Raw genomic sequence first — 13,251 nt, 5'->3', positions numbered from 1 at the left:
AAATCTGTCCTGAACGTTCATTGGAAGGACTGATGCTGAAGCTGAAACTTCAATACTTTGGCCACCTGATGCAAAAAAGTGACTCACTGGAAAAGACCCTGATGCTGAGAAAGATTGAAGGCGGAAGGAGAAGGGGCCGACAGAGGATGAGATCGTTGGATGGCATCCCCGACTCAATGGACAAGAGTTTGAGCTCATGTCCAAGCTCCAGGAGTTGGTGATGGACAGGGAAGCCTGGCGTGCTGCAGTCCATGGGGTCGCAAAGAGCTGGATGCAACCGACTGAGCGGCTGAGCTGAGCTAGTGGTGTGGGGCTCTCAGTCCCCTCCTCCTGTCTTGCCCCTGCGCCTTTCTGTGTCACTGGCAACCACTGGTTTGTTCTCTGTGAATCTGTTTTTTGTTATATTCACTAGTTTGTATATTTTTCGGATCCCACGTATGTGACGTCACACGGTGTTTGTCTTTCTCCGACTTATCTCACTAAGCAGAACGCCCTGCGAGTCCATGCATGTTGTTGCAAATGGCAAACTTTCTTTTTCTTTTTTTGGACTGTCGTGTATATATACACCACGTCTTCTTTATCCAGTCCTCTGTTGATGAACATTTAGATTGCTTCAGTATCTTGGCTACTGTAAGTAATGTTGCTATGAATATTGGGGTGTTGAAGTATTGTTTTTGTTTTTCCAGAAATATATACTGGCGGCTACAATCCGTGGGGTACGTAGAGTTGACATGACTGAGCAGCTCACAGCTTCGCTTACACCCAGGAGTGGGGGCTGGGTCACCTGCAGTGCGACTGTTGGCTTTTTAGGAGCGTCCATGCTGCCCCCACAGTGGCTGGGCCAGTCTGCCCCGCCAGCAGTGCCCAGGGCTCTCCTTCACATCCTCACCAGCACTCGTTGTCTGTGGTCTTTTTGATGATGGCCATTCTGACAGGTGTGAGGTGATGTCTCATTGTGGTTTCGATTTGCATTTCTCTGATGAGTAGCCTTTTCACGTGCCTGTCGGCCGGAGAATCTGCACTCCTAACAGGACCCCTGAGGGTGCAGGTTTGGGCCGTATTTGAGGAGCCGGGCCCCAGGCTCCGTCAGCCTGCCCACCAGCGTTTCTGCTAAGCAGACTCTGTCCTGCTCTGTTGCCTTTTTATTCCAGTTACTCCCACACTCCCAAATCCTTTCCATCCCCCCCAGATATAGTACAGCTAAGCTTCATCAGAGATGAAACCTGAAATGACCTTGAAAGAAACTGAAAAAAAAGCATGAAACAAGCTGAGGATCGGCTAATTTTACTGCAAGTTGCCGCTAAAAGGACATCATTCTTTCAGAGGACACCTACAGTCAAGGCTTTTCTCTTTCTTTTGTTTTGTTCTGTTTAGATGAACCAATTTCCTCTATATTATGGAAAATGAGGGAATTGAAAAGTGCTGTATGGTCATAATGCCTGCCAATACTTATAATGACAAACAATTATATAATGCATTCATTGGCAATAAACACTATGAAAATGTCTCTTTTAACTCTGTAAGTGAAGTTTCCGTTTGTCTTCATACAGTAATTTAGAAGCGTATCTGCTGCTGCTGCTGCTAAGTCGCTTCAGTCATGTCCGACTCACTTCGACCCCATAGACGGCAGCCCACCAGGCTCCCCCGTCCCTGGGATTCTCCAGGCGAGAACACTGGAGTGGGGTGCCATTTCCTTTTCCAATGCATGAAAGTGAAAAAATAAAGTGAAGTCACTCAGTCGTATCCAACTCCTAGCGACCCCATGGACTGCAGCCTACCAGGCTCCTCCATCCATGGGATTTTCCAGGCAAGAGTACTGGAGTGGGGTGCCATTGCCTTCTCTGAGAAGCTTACCTTAATTATCCCTATATCATTCACGGTTGAATAAAAAGTCAGTTTGATGTGCAGTGTGGGATTAAAAAAAAAAGTATCTTACATAATGCCTTCTAAAGCATGAACTCTAACATCAAATTCCTTTTGTGCAAGTCAAGGAGAAATTGATGAAGTCATTTTGCTTGGGTGCACAAAATGAGAATTTTCTTTTACTTACACTTTCTAACAATATAAGGTTGTCATCTTTAATATTTAAGTTCAAGGCTGGAGGGAAAAAGATATTTATGCACATATATGTACAATCTGGGCTTCCATGGTGGCTCAGATGGTAAAGAATCTTCCTTTAATGCAGGAGACCCGGATTCCTTCCCTGGCTCGGGAAGATCCCCTGGAGAAGGGAATGGTTACCCACTCCAGTATTCTTGGAGAATACGTTCTCCAAGATGTCCTGGAGAATTCCACAGACAGAGGAGCCTGGTGGGCTACTGTCCACAGGGCCACAAAGAGTCGGACGTGACTGAGCAACTACCAGCACCAGTACAACCTTTGCAAATATTAGTCATCTGTCCCCAAATACCTGGAACCAAACAGAAGAATAAAATACAGTGCTCAGGCCATCCCAGAAAATGTGCAAGCTTTTAGATAAAGCGTGGCATAGTCACTGGCGTGACAGCCCCCCTTGCGGTGCCTCGTCCTCCTGCTGGGGCACTCTCCTCAGTGTCCCGAGTCCATTGTCCAGCACTGATGAGCAGGAGGAACTGTCCGTTAGAGGCACGGTGTCCCGAGTCCAGCCTTTGTCCAGCGCTGAGTGAGCAGGAGGAACTGTCCTTGGGGTGCCTCGTCCTGCTGCTGGGCGCTCTCCTCAGTGTCCCGAGTCCATTGTCCAGCGCTGAGTGAGCAGGAGGGACTGTCCGTTAGAGGTCAGACCTATCACTGGACTGGTACGAGCAACAGGCCTGCAGGGATGAGTGTCCAGGTGCTCATGCCGTCTTCAGCTCAGCTCTAATCAGCTTCACCTCAACACAGAAACTGACGTGGAACCAAGTAGGCCATTTACAAATTTCACAACCCAAGCACCCAGGGTAACCAGCCTACCCTGTGTTTCGAGTCTAATTCTAAAACAGCAGGCCTGAGATGCCTACCCTGTGTTTCGAGTATAATTCTAAGACAGCAGGCCTGAGATAACGTGGGTGAAAGATCCAGGGCCTTGACCCCCGAGCCCGGGGCCACTGAGCACCCTTCCGTGGCAGCCTCCTCCTTGGTCACAGAAGCCCAGCAGAGACATTTATGAGGAAGACCTGGGTAGACACAGGGCAAGTGGAAAACAGGGAAACAAGACACTTCATTTCTCAAAACTGTGTTTTCAAGGACTTCCCCAGTGGTGCAATGGTTAAAATCTGCTTTTCAATGTAGGAGACGCAGGTTCAACCCTTGGTAGGGGAACCAAGATCTCACACGCCTGGGGGCCTCGAAGCCTGGAGACGCTGGAATGTTGCCACAGAGACCCAACGCAGTCATAAATAAACGAATATTTTAAAAAACAACTGCAAAAACTGTGTTCAAAAGCCTAGCACGGGCTTCAGCCCTCTCGATAGTGTTTCCCAAGGAAATCTAATAACATCAGGGGCTGTTTCCATATCTGGCTTAAGAATTGAGGCTCAGGAAAACTGCCTTGCAAAAGCGTTCCCTCGTGAAATTCTCCACTATTCATGGGCCCACCTTTCCACAGGTGGGCACCTTGAGGCCTAGACAAGTTAAACTGCGCCATTTAAGCCCAGGGCTTCCAAACGCCACTGCGTTTCTCTTCCTCACCGCTGCCCACCTTACGGTAAGGTAGCATACAGCTCAGATTCAGATCTGCCTCTCACAGCTGCCAGGAAAGTCCGAATAAATGTCACAGTAATGATCCACGCCCAGGTAGCTGCTGTGAAGAGTAGAGGTGAAGGGATATTTCTAAAAGTTTTCCAGGAAAACACAAGCATGGCGTCCAGCATTCCAACTGAGCGTCAGTTGCTCAGTCCTGTCCGACTCTGCAACCCCATGGACTGTAGCCCACCAGGGCTCTCTGTCCACGGGATTCTCCAGGCAAGAATACTGGAGTGGGGTGCCATTCTGTTCTCCAGGGAATCTTCCCCACCAGGGATCAAACCCCTGTCTCCTGCATTGCAGGCAGATTTTTTACCATTTGAGCTACCAGGGAGGCCCTATTCAACATTATACGCAGAGAAAAGGGGAGTAATGTGTTTTAAATCCTCAGAAACATGTGTTCAATCTAGAGGCTGGCCCTCTGATAAACTGGCTCAAGTGTGAGGCAAAAGAGGTTTCCAGACATCCCAGGACTCAGAATCCCTACCTCTCATTCGTTTGGCATAGCAAGTGAGTGACATTTATGCTCCGTACAGATGAAGGGGTAAACCAAGATAGAACTAAGATACTGGAAGGCGGATGCAACCCAGGAGAAGCATGAAGAGAAGTCTCCGGAAAACAGAAGAGCGGCAAGCTCCCCCGGAGCAGGAGGCAGACGGTCCCGGGAGGAGACCCTGAAGTAAAGGGGCTCCTTAGAATATCTGAGACGCTGGGTCACTAGGCTGGGGCTTTCCTGGTGGCTCAGTGGTAAAGACCCCCCTGCCAATGCAGGAGACCCGGGTTCCATCCCTGGGTTGGGAAGATCCCCCAGAGAAGGGAATGGCCACCCACTCCTGTTTTCTTGCCTGGGAAATCCCATGGCGAGAGGAGCCTGGCAGGCTACAGTCCCTGGAGCCCGAAAAGAGGCTACTGAGCGACTGAACAACAACAGATCACTGGGGTCAGATAAAAGACAGACAGATGGCAGGACTGATGGAGTGTCTGGAACAAAATAAGTAATATTCACAGTCATAATAATGTGCTTTAATTTAAAACAGTGATCCATCACAACAGAGAATTGATACCATCAAAGATGGGGAAACCAAGAGCAAACCATAAAGCATATTATATAATAATGGGAAGGCGGTTGCCAGAAGCAACAGCTAGGAGAGTTCAAAGTGGTTCTTCCAGGTGTGAGCGCTAGAGTGTGGGGAGCGGGCCGGGGAGGCCGCCAGGAGGGTTGGGGGCCACAGTGATTCATTTCCCGCCTTCAGGCGCTGCGGAGTCCAGTGCTCCTTCCTGTTCAGCCCAGTTTTGCCCCTTTGGGTTCAGAGGTTTCTATAGTTAAATAGTTTCTATGGTTAAATAGTTCAGAGGAACTATTTGAAAGTTCTGTAACTTGGAAGTGGTATTGTCACTTAGAAGTAAAGAAAAAGAAAGAAAAAAAACCAAACTTAGTCAAGCATGAAAAAACTCAAGAGCATAACAGAAAAGCCCTAAAGCCCAAATGAGTAAGGTTGGTTTCTTGGATCCAACAGAATCTTCTGTCTTTTTTCAAATGATGTGTCCATCCCTTATTTCTTAAGAACAGAGCTGACGCCCAAAACGTGCTCTTGCTGGGCTCCTGCAGGCCGGGGAGCCCGCTGCTCTGCTTTCCGGAGCCTGCGTCTGTGTGTATATGACACCACGCTGTGTTCCGGAAGGACTCGGGAAGAAGTCAAGTTACAGGAAAGGGCTTACATCTTTAAAAGCCTTTGGAATTCTCATTCAAACAATTTTATTCCCAGAGCCATGAGTGAATTTATATTTTAGAAGGCAATGACAGGAGAACAGCTACTATTTATTGAGGGCTTCTTTTGTGCCAGATACTGTGGTAGAAACCGTGTGTGCGCTGGCTCGCCTAATCCCTTCACAGCCGTTCGGAAAATGAGAAAGCTGAGGCTCAGAGGAGGCAGGTGACTTTCTCAAGCCAGAGAGCAAATAAGTTGTAAGGATGAGATGTAAACCAAGCTAATGTAGCTCTGTTTTTAAAATTTCTATTTATCTTTTAAAAACATGTATCTGGTATGCCAGGTCTTAGGTGTATGCGGCACGTGGGGCCTATTTCTTCGACCAGGGATTGAACCTGGGTCCCCGCCATCAGGGGCACAGAGTCTCGGCCGCTGGACCACCAGGGAGGTCCAGCCAATGCAGTTCTAAAGCCTGTGTGTTCAGTCCTCAGACCTCGTGGCACAGAGAAACATTTGTTGCAGATGCACATGGGTTATGCACATACGCACATAATGGATGTGGTAACGTAGCCGGAAGACCTGAGGTTGTTGGGATACTGAAAGCTCAAAATATGCTAGCTGAGTTGCACAGGAAGGAGCACGGGACCCGGGAGACACGGGAGCCTCAACGCTGCACAGCCCGGCCGGGGGTCTCGGGGACCCCCGCCCCACTCTGTCTCCTCCTCCACCACACGGGACTGTGGATTCCACCAACTCCTAGGTCCTAATGTCCCACTATTCTAAAAGTCATAGGCAAAGTCCACTTATAATCCCAAGGGTAAAGTAAATAAAATGTTTATAGGGCTGAAAAATTATAGGGCAGACATGACTTTACTTAAAAAAAAACAAAACCTCTCAGTTGGAATTAGATGGCATCTTAAAGAGAAAGCTCTCTATTAAGGAAAATATGCAGTAATCAAAAGCTTGGAGAAGAGGCTGAGAAAATGCCTTTCTCTATGGAAAACCTGGTCCTGGAAGCTGCTGTTAGGAGGACAAGGCAGAGAGTCATATGCAAAGCATCTAAAGATTCAGGATGCCAAGGGCGTGATGGTGACTCCAGTCTCCACTGGCTCCCTCCAAAACCACTCAACAGAAACACACAGCCTACGCGTGCCTGGTGGTCTGCCAAGACTTCAAGATGACTTTCCCAGAGCTCCACTCAACCCGTGTCTCTTTATCTTTTTATTTTATATTTAAATATTTATGTGCATGCTAAGTTGCTTCAGTCGTGTCCAACTCTGTGTGACTGTATGGACTGTAGCCCTCCAGGCTCCTCTGTCCGTGGGATTTCCCAGGCAGGAATATTGGAGTGGGTTGCCATTCCTTGCTCCAGGGGATCTTCCCGACCCAGGAATCAAATGCGCATCTCCTGCATTGGCAAGTGGGTTCTCTTCCACTGAGCCACCAGGGAAGCCTTTGACATGTTTAACTCATATTCAGTATCTCTATTCATAGGAGCCACAGCAATCTAGCTGTAGAGGGTTCCGTTGGGGTTGATAGAGAAATAGCCCATGCAGCCTATGCTTGGGTATTTAGAAACAAAGCCAATAATCAGAGGCTCACCCTGGCTGACTTAATGACTTGGATCTTTTATTCAAATCACTTTAACAAATGGAGTCTTCCCACAAGCCCTGGGCACTCTGCCAGGCACGGTGAGCAGTTGGGAGATGCTTTCGCTCTGGTTGCTTAGAGGATTAGCTGGGAAGACCTTTCTGTGACCCCTCTTGCCTACACGTCTTCTTGTTCAGCCACTCGGTTGTGTTTGACTCTTTGCGACCCCACAGCCTGCAGCACGCCAGGCCTCCCTGTCCTTCACTCGTTGCAGCTGCCTAAATTAGTAAGATTTGCATGTGTTCAGGTTGTAGGTAACAGCTGGGATCATTGTTCACATCTCAAACTGGGCTGTGGACCTCTGAGTGTCTGAGGATGTGATGGGGGCCTGTAAGTGCCCTATGATAGATATTTTATTAATTTCATATTTTCATTTTGTTGCTAACTTAAAAAAAAATTTCTGTCATACAAAGTGAAGTAAGTCAGAGAAAAACAAATATTGTATATTAATGCATTTGTATGGAATCTAGAAAAATGGTACTGATGAGCCTATCTGTAGGCAGGCATAGAGACACAGATGTAGAGAAAAGACTGGTGGTCAGAGTGGGGAAGGAGAGGACAGGACAAATGAGAGAGGAGCACTGACGTGCACACACACAGACGTAGAGAAAAGACCTGTGGTCAGAGTGGGGAAGGAGAGGACAGGACAAATGAGACAGGAGCACTGACGTGCACACACCCCACGCGCAAAGCAGATCTCGAGGGAAGCTGCCGCAGCAAAGGCAGCTCAGCTCGGTGCTCTGTGACGACCTCGAGGGGGCGTGGGGACTGGAAGGCTAAAGTCCTTGGGGTTGCAAAGAGTCAGACACGACTGAGTGAGTTCACTGTCACTTTTCAAGTAACATTGCTTTGAAAATTATTTACGTGAATACAGAGATCCACATGATATTTTCTCTTTCTGTGTGTGTGCTAAGTCGTTCAGTCGTGTCCAAACCTTCACAACCCCTTGGACTGTAGCCCCTCAGGCTCCTCTGTCCATGGGATTCTCCAGGCAAGAATGCTGGAGTGTATTGCCATGCCCTGGTCCAGGGGATCTTCCTGACCCAGGGATGGAACACCTCCTGCATCTCTCTTACATCGCCTGCATTGGCAGGTGGGTTCTTCACCACTAACGCCACCTTAAAAAGGCCCAAGCGCTGCTCACGCTTACAAACACGCAGGCAGCAGGGAAGGGGGCAGTCAGTCCTATGCGGCCCCGGGAGGCAGGCTGCTTGTTAACAGAAGCTCAGAGAAAGGAAGCAGAAGAGCTGTCCTGCTTTGTGCCAAGAAACCCGCATCTCCTGGAGCAGTGGATTTCAAAATGGGCTGCTGGAGCTCATAGAATAATTAAAGCTAGACACTCCTCACACATTTTTGGTTGATATGTAAATTTTTCATCATAAGCTACAATAGTCACAAAAAATGTACTTTCCAGAGTGCTTGTTAATATTGGCGTTTGAGAAACAAACTGACCCAGAATGAAAACCTCCATCATTCATTTAAAAAAGGATGTGAACCCCACTTTTACTGAGTGCTTGGGACATCTGTGCCATTCTTTTTTCTTCTCAAGCCTACATTCCCATTCTACTTCTCCCACAGAATTCTATTCTGATGGAAAGTCTGTGCTTTGCTCATTTATACTTCTCTGCCACAGATGTATGCATATAAATTCGAATTTTTAACTTTAAATTTCCAGTGAGTGTGAAGCATTAAGCATTCATTTTCATCTGGATAAAATGGAGTTATTGCTATAATTATTATTAGTTCCCAATTGATCACAATATAAATATATTACAAATGTTGATTGGATATATAATTGTTACATATAAAAAGTCGTTAGAAACGCCTCTCTTAAAGCGTGGGTTCGTCCACAGCCGAGCATTCCCGACTGCGCAGTAAGACGGGCGCAGCGTCATTCCTCTGTAGTTTCCGCCTGTACGTATGTAGGTTCTACAGCTCTCTGTTCCCATAAACAGAACGCGGCATTTTGGCACTCAGTCCTTTGGACTTCTTCCAAGAGGTATTTCAAAAATCACATTCTACTCCATCTTCAAAAATTATTCTATTAATCTATCAGCTGACAACTCAGTTAGGTCCTCCTTCAATTTTATTAAAAGCCAAAAAAAAAAAAAAAAAGAACCCGACAAGAAACCCATTTGCTTTGAAAAAAAGATTTGTTATCCAGTCATTGGAGTTATTTAGTTTCTCAGTTTGGGGAAAATATAACCAAAAAGGATGGATATATTAAAACTTAATAAATGACAGCTGACTGTGCTTATTATTAATGTCTATCACGTAGGCATTTTATTTCACCCAAAAATATATAGGAAAATCTAAATATTGTTAGTTAATCTCAGTACACCTTTACTAATAGGATATTTTTGATAAATGCAATTACCTTATCAAGGGCTTTACATCTATTTTATTCAAGACACTGGAGCAATCATTTAGTTCATTTGATTTATGGAAATTGGCTGCCATGTAAACGAATTAACAAAGTCAGTCCTCTGCTGGCCCATCAGTCAGCCAAGTTAGACTGCGGTTTCCTGTGAGAAAAGGTCTGCTTTCCTTTCTCAGTTCAGGAGACTGTTACACTGTGTCTCCCGGGTGACATCCCACGTCCCAGAGAGCAGCGGGGAAAGCAGGAGCCCACTTCCTGTTGCCGCTCGGCCGCTCCCTCCAGAGGCAGGCGTCCGGTCAGCAGTCGCGCGCGTGAGACGTGCACGCGTGCGCTGTGCTCAGTGGCTCAGTCAGGCCCAACTCTCTGCAAGGCTATGCGCTGTGGCCCAACAGGCTCCTCTGTCCATGGCAAGAATACTGAAGAGGACTGCCATTTGATCCTTCCAATCCAGGGACCAAACCCACTTCTCCTGCCGTGGCAGGTGGTTCTTTATTACTGAGCCACCAGGGAAGCTCGTTTACACTGTACTGTAGTATATTAAGGTTGCAACAGCAGTGTGTCTAGAAGAAAGTACATACTTTATAAAAAGTACATACCTTGAAAAAATGTCTTATTGCTCAAAAATGCTCACCGTCCCCCTAAGCCTAAGTCATAGTAATAGTATCAAAGATCATTAGCATCAGATCACTGTAACAAATACAATGATAATGAAAAAGTTTGAAATATCGCAAGAATTACCAAAACGTGACAGAGACACAAAGTGAACAAAGGCTGTTGGGAAAATGGCGTGGATTGACTTGACCCATGCAGGGCTGTACAAACCTCTATCTGTAAAAACCAGAGTATCTGCAAAGCGAATAAAACAAAGTGTGTCTGTACTGCAAATGTTAGTTCAGCCTAAAAAAAAGCTCCAAGTAAGTATTGGTCAAGGTTCTAATCCAAATGGTGGAGAAAGACTCTTTGCTGGATTCACCCATCAGTGGTTATGTGAAGAAGCAAAAGCCAGCAGTCAAGACAAGGAACTGGAGGCTCCACCGCCTCCAGCAGCCTGCAAAACGAACAAGGAGGCCCGGGACCCAGGAAATGCACTCTCCTGGAGCAGAGGTCAGAGCACTTCTCCCAGAAGGATTCGCTTGAGGTGTGTTTCGGAGAGCGACGCAAAGGATCGCTACAGGTGCCCTTGAGCCCGACAGCGGACGGGGATCAGGGCGTCCTGAACTGCTTTGGAGGGCGAGGGTGTGGGGCTCTGTAGGAGGCAAAAGGAAAGAGTGTGCTTGTTGAGCGGCCGTGTCTCAGTGCTTCTGAAGCAGGTGGAAATCACAGCCCCAGTCCCTTCACCATGGGAACATCTCGGGTATAAGTACTTCTCTGCATATTAAGAGGACTATTTATAGTTTTCAACGAAAGGCAATTATGTAAAGCACTACTGTGTTATTAGGTATCTGAACAATACCAGGCGTGTAGGAACTGTTTGCAAAGATCTCGGAGCAGTTCAGACGCTGGCCGACCTGCCTCCTCTGGGTTGGAAGGCATGGATCCCTCTCCCCGCTGCAGCAACACCCCGGGGCTCCAGCTCCCGCGCGCACTGACGCCCCGGCGTGGCGTCACCAGGCGTGTCCGCCCCGCTGAAGTCACGTTTGCGCCGGTTCTCCAGGCGTGCGGGAGCGGGTGGGAAATGCGAGCTCCAGCCCCTTCTGGGACGACTTGGACAGTCCTCCTGCATGTTAGGGTGGTTACTCAGGCTCACCTGCTCTGTGGGGCTGATGAAGGCAGCCAGCTGCCGAGCTGCCAGGGTGGGAGTGAGGAGGAGAGCCTGTCCCGATGGCCAGGTGTGCACAGCTCCTGAAAGGAGACCGAAAGGACGGGGCTTTCCAGTCCTACTGGGCAGAGGGATCTTTGCAAATCAGAGCTTGACTTACACATGATGGTGTCATGAGTTTCTGGACCTTTTGCTGGGCTTCGCTGGTGGCTCAGTGGTAAGGAACCCGCCTGCCAGTGGAGGAGACGTGGGTTCAATCCCTGGGTAGGGAAGATCCCCTGGAGGAGATCACCCCCACTCCAGCATTCTTGCCTGGGAAATTCCACACGCAAAGGAACTTGGCAGCCTACAATCCATGGAGTCCCCAAGAGTCAGACACGACTTTGGGACTGAGCGCACTTAGGCACGTGTCATGACTTTCTGGACATTTTGCTACTTCTTAAACATCTCCAGGAAATGGCAACCCACTCCAGTGTTCTTGCCTGGAGAATCCCAGGGACGGGGAAGCCTGGTGGGCTGCGGTCCATTGGATCGCACAGAGTCGGACACGACTGAAGCGACTTAGCAGCAGCAGCAGCAAACATCTCCATTGCAGTCAAGCCCTGTTTTCTAAAACAACTCCGGACAATTTGCAGCTCTAATGAACCTTCCCCTCTCTCGTGGTTTAAGGAAGTGTTCCCCAACCCTTGAAAATGAGGATGTGAACGCCGATCTCATGGGGGCTGTGAGTGTGCAGTCCCGAGCAATCTCTTCTTGTCTCTTTGTCTGTGAATCACATAATGAGAAACTGCTGGGAGGAAGAAATTAAATTCAAAAGTAAAACAGTAGAGCCATGAGAAGAGACCCTTACAGAGGGGAAAGGTGGTCTAAACCCTGTTGACTTAATAAAGAGGAAAATGTAGGTGTGAAAGGGGGGTTACAGAGCAATTAAGAGGCTGGTCATCAGAAGGGCCATTAAAGCAGTGACTGGTGTTGGGAGGAGGGACGCCCCCGCTGGTCATCAGAAGGGCCATTAAAGCAGTGACTGGTGTTGGGAGGAGGGACGACCCCGCTGCCGCTGGAGACGAGGAACCAGGAGATCGAGAAGGAAGCTGGGAGGTTGCTTATAATGCAGCCCATCCAAGCATGTGATTTAATTTCATCTTGAACCACCCAAATCCTCTCTTGAATATTAGGTTCCCCTGACTGGCATTGTGTGTGGAATTCTTGTCTTTGCCCGTGAAAGAGGAACCCCATCACAACGGCCCAAAGTAATTACATTTTAAATAAACTTAAGCCACCAATTCTTAAATGGGTCTTTTTAATTTCAAGGCACAACTTTATACTTAACTGTCATCCCTCCACATTCTACTTCTTGGTTTTAGCCGTTGAGGATTAAGTGACCATTTGGTTGTTATTTTGGAAAATCAGAAATATGATTTGAAACACTTAAAAGAGGGCCACGTCCTGAGTTAAACCGAAATGCAACTGAAATACCTTAGAGCAAATAGTGTTTGGTATTCAATGTCATGTACGGGCTTCCCAGGGGGCACGGTGTAAAGAATCCCCCTGCCAGTGCAGGAATACGCAGGAGATGTGGGTTCGATCCCTGGATCAGGAAGATTCCCCTGGAGGAGGAACTGGCAACCCACTCCATATTCTTAACTGGAGAATCCCATGGCCAGAGGAGCCTGGTGGGCCACAGTCCATGGAGTCACAGAGAGTCGGACACGCCTGAGCGACTGAGCACGAGCCGCTCAGTGTCAGAGGAGCCTGAGTGTGAGCACCGAGGCTGGCCTTTCCTCAAACTGACAAACAGAGCCGGGTGATTGAAGGCAGCAGATCCTGCTGGACCCAAGGTCAGGACCAAGGTCGTGGTCCCTCCTGTGGTGTCTCCTCCTCTACTGAGAACAGATAACCCCTCTCAAAGCAGAAACACAAAGCCCAACTTTCCACCTTCCAAACCCAGAGCCTGAACTTTCCCCCTTTGGACACGTGAACAGAGAAAGACAGGAGCAGAGAGACGCCGAGAGCGCTTCCTTCTTACAACCTCGTGAACACATCTCCCGATGAGA

Source organism: Bison bison, unplaced genomic scaffold (genome assembly GCF_000754665.1).
Source record: "Bison bison bison isolate TAMUID 2011002044 unplaced genomic scaffold, Bison_UMD1.0 scf7180017864349, whole genome shotgun sequence".
NCBI classification, from domain to species: Eukaryota; Metazoa; Chordata; class Mammalia; order Artiodactyla; family Bovidae; genus Bison; species Bison bison.
This window is presented reverse-complemented; position numbering follows the sequence as displayed.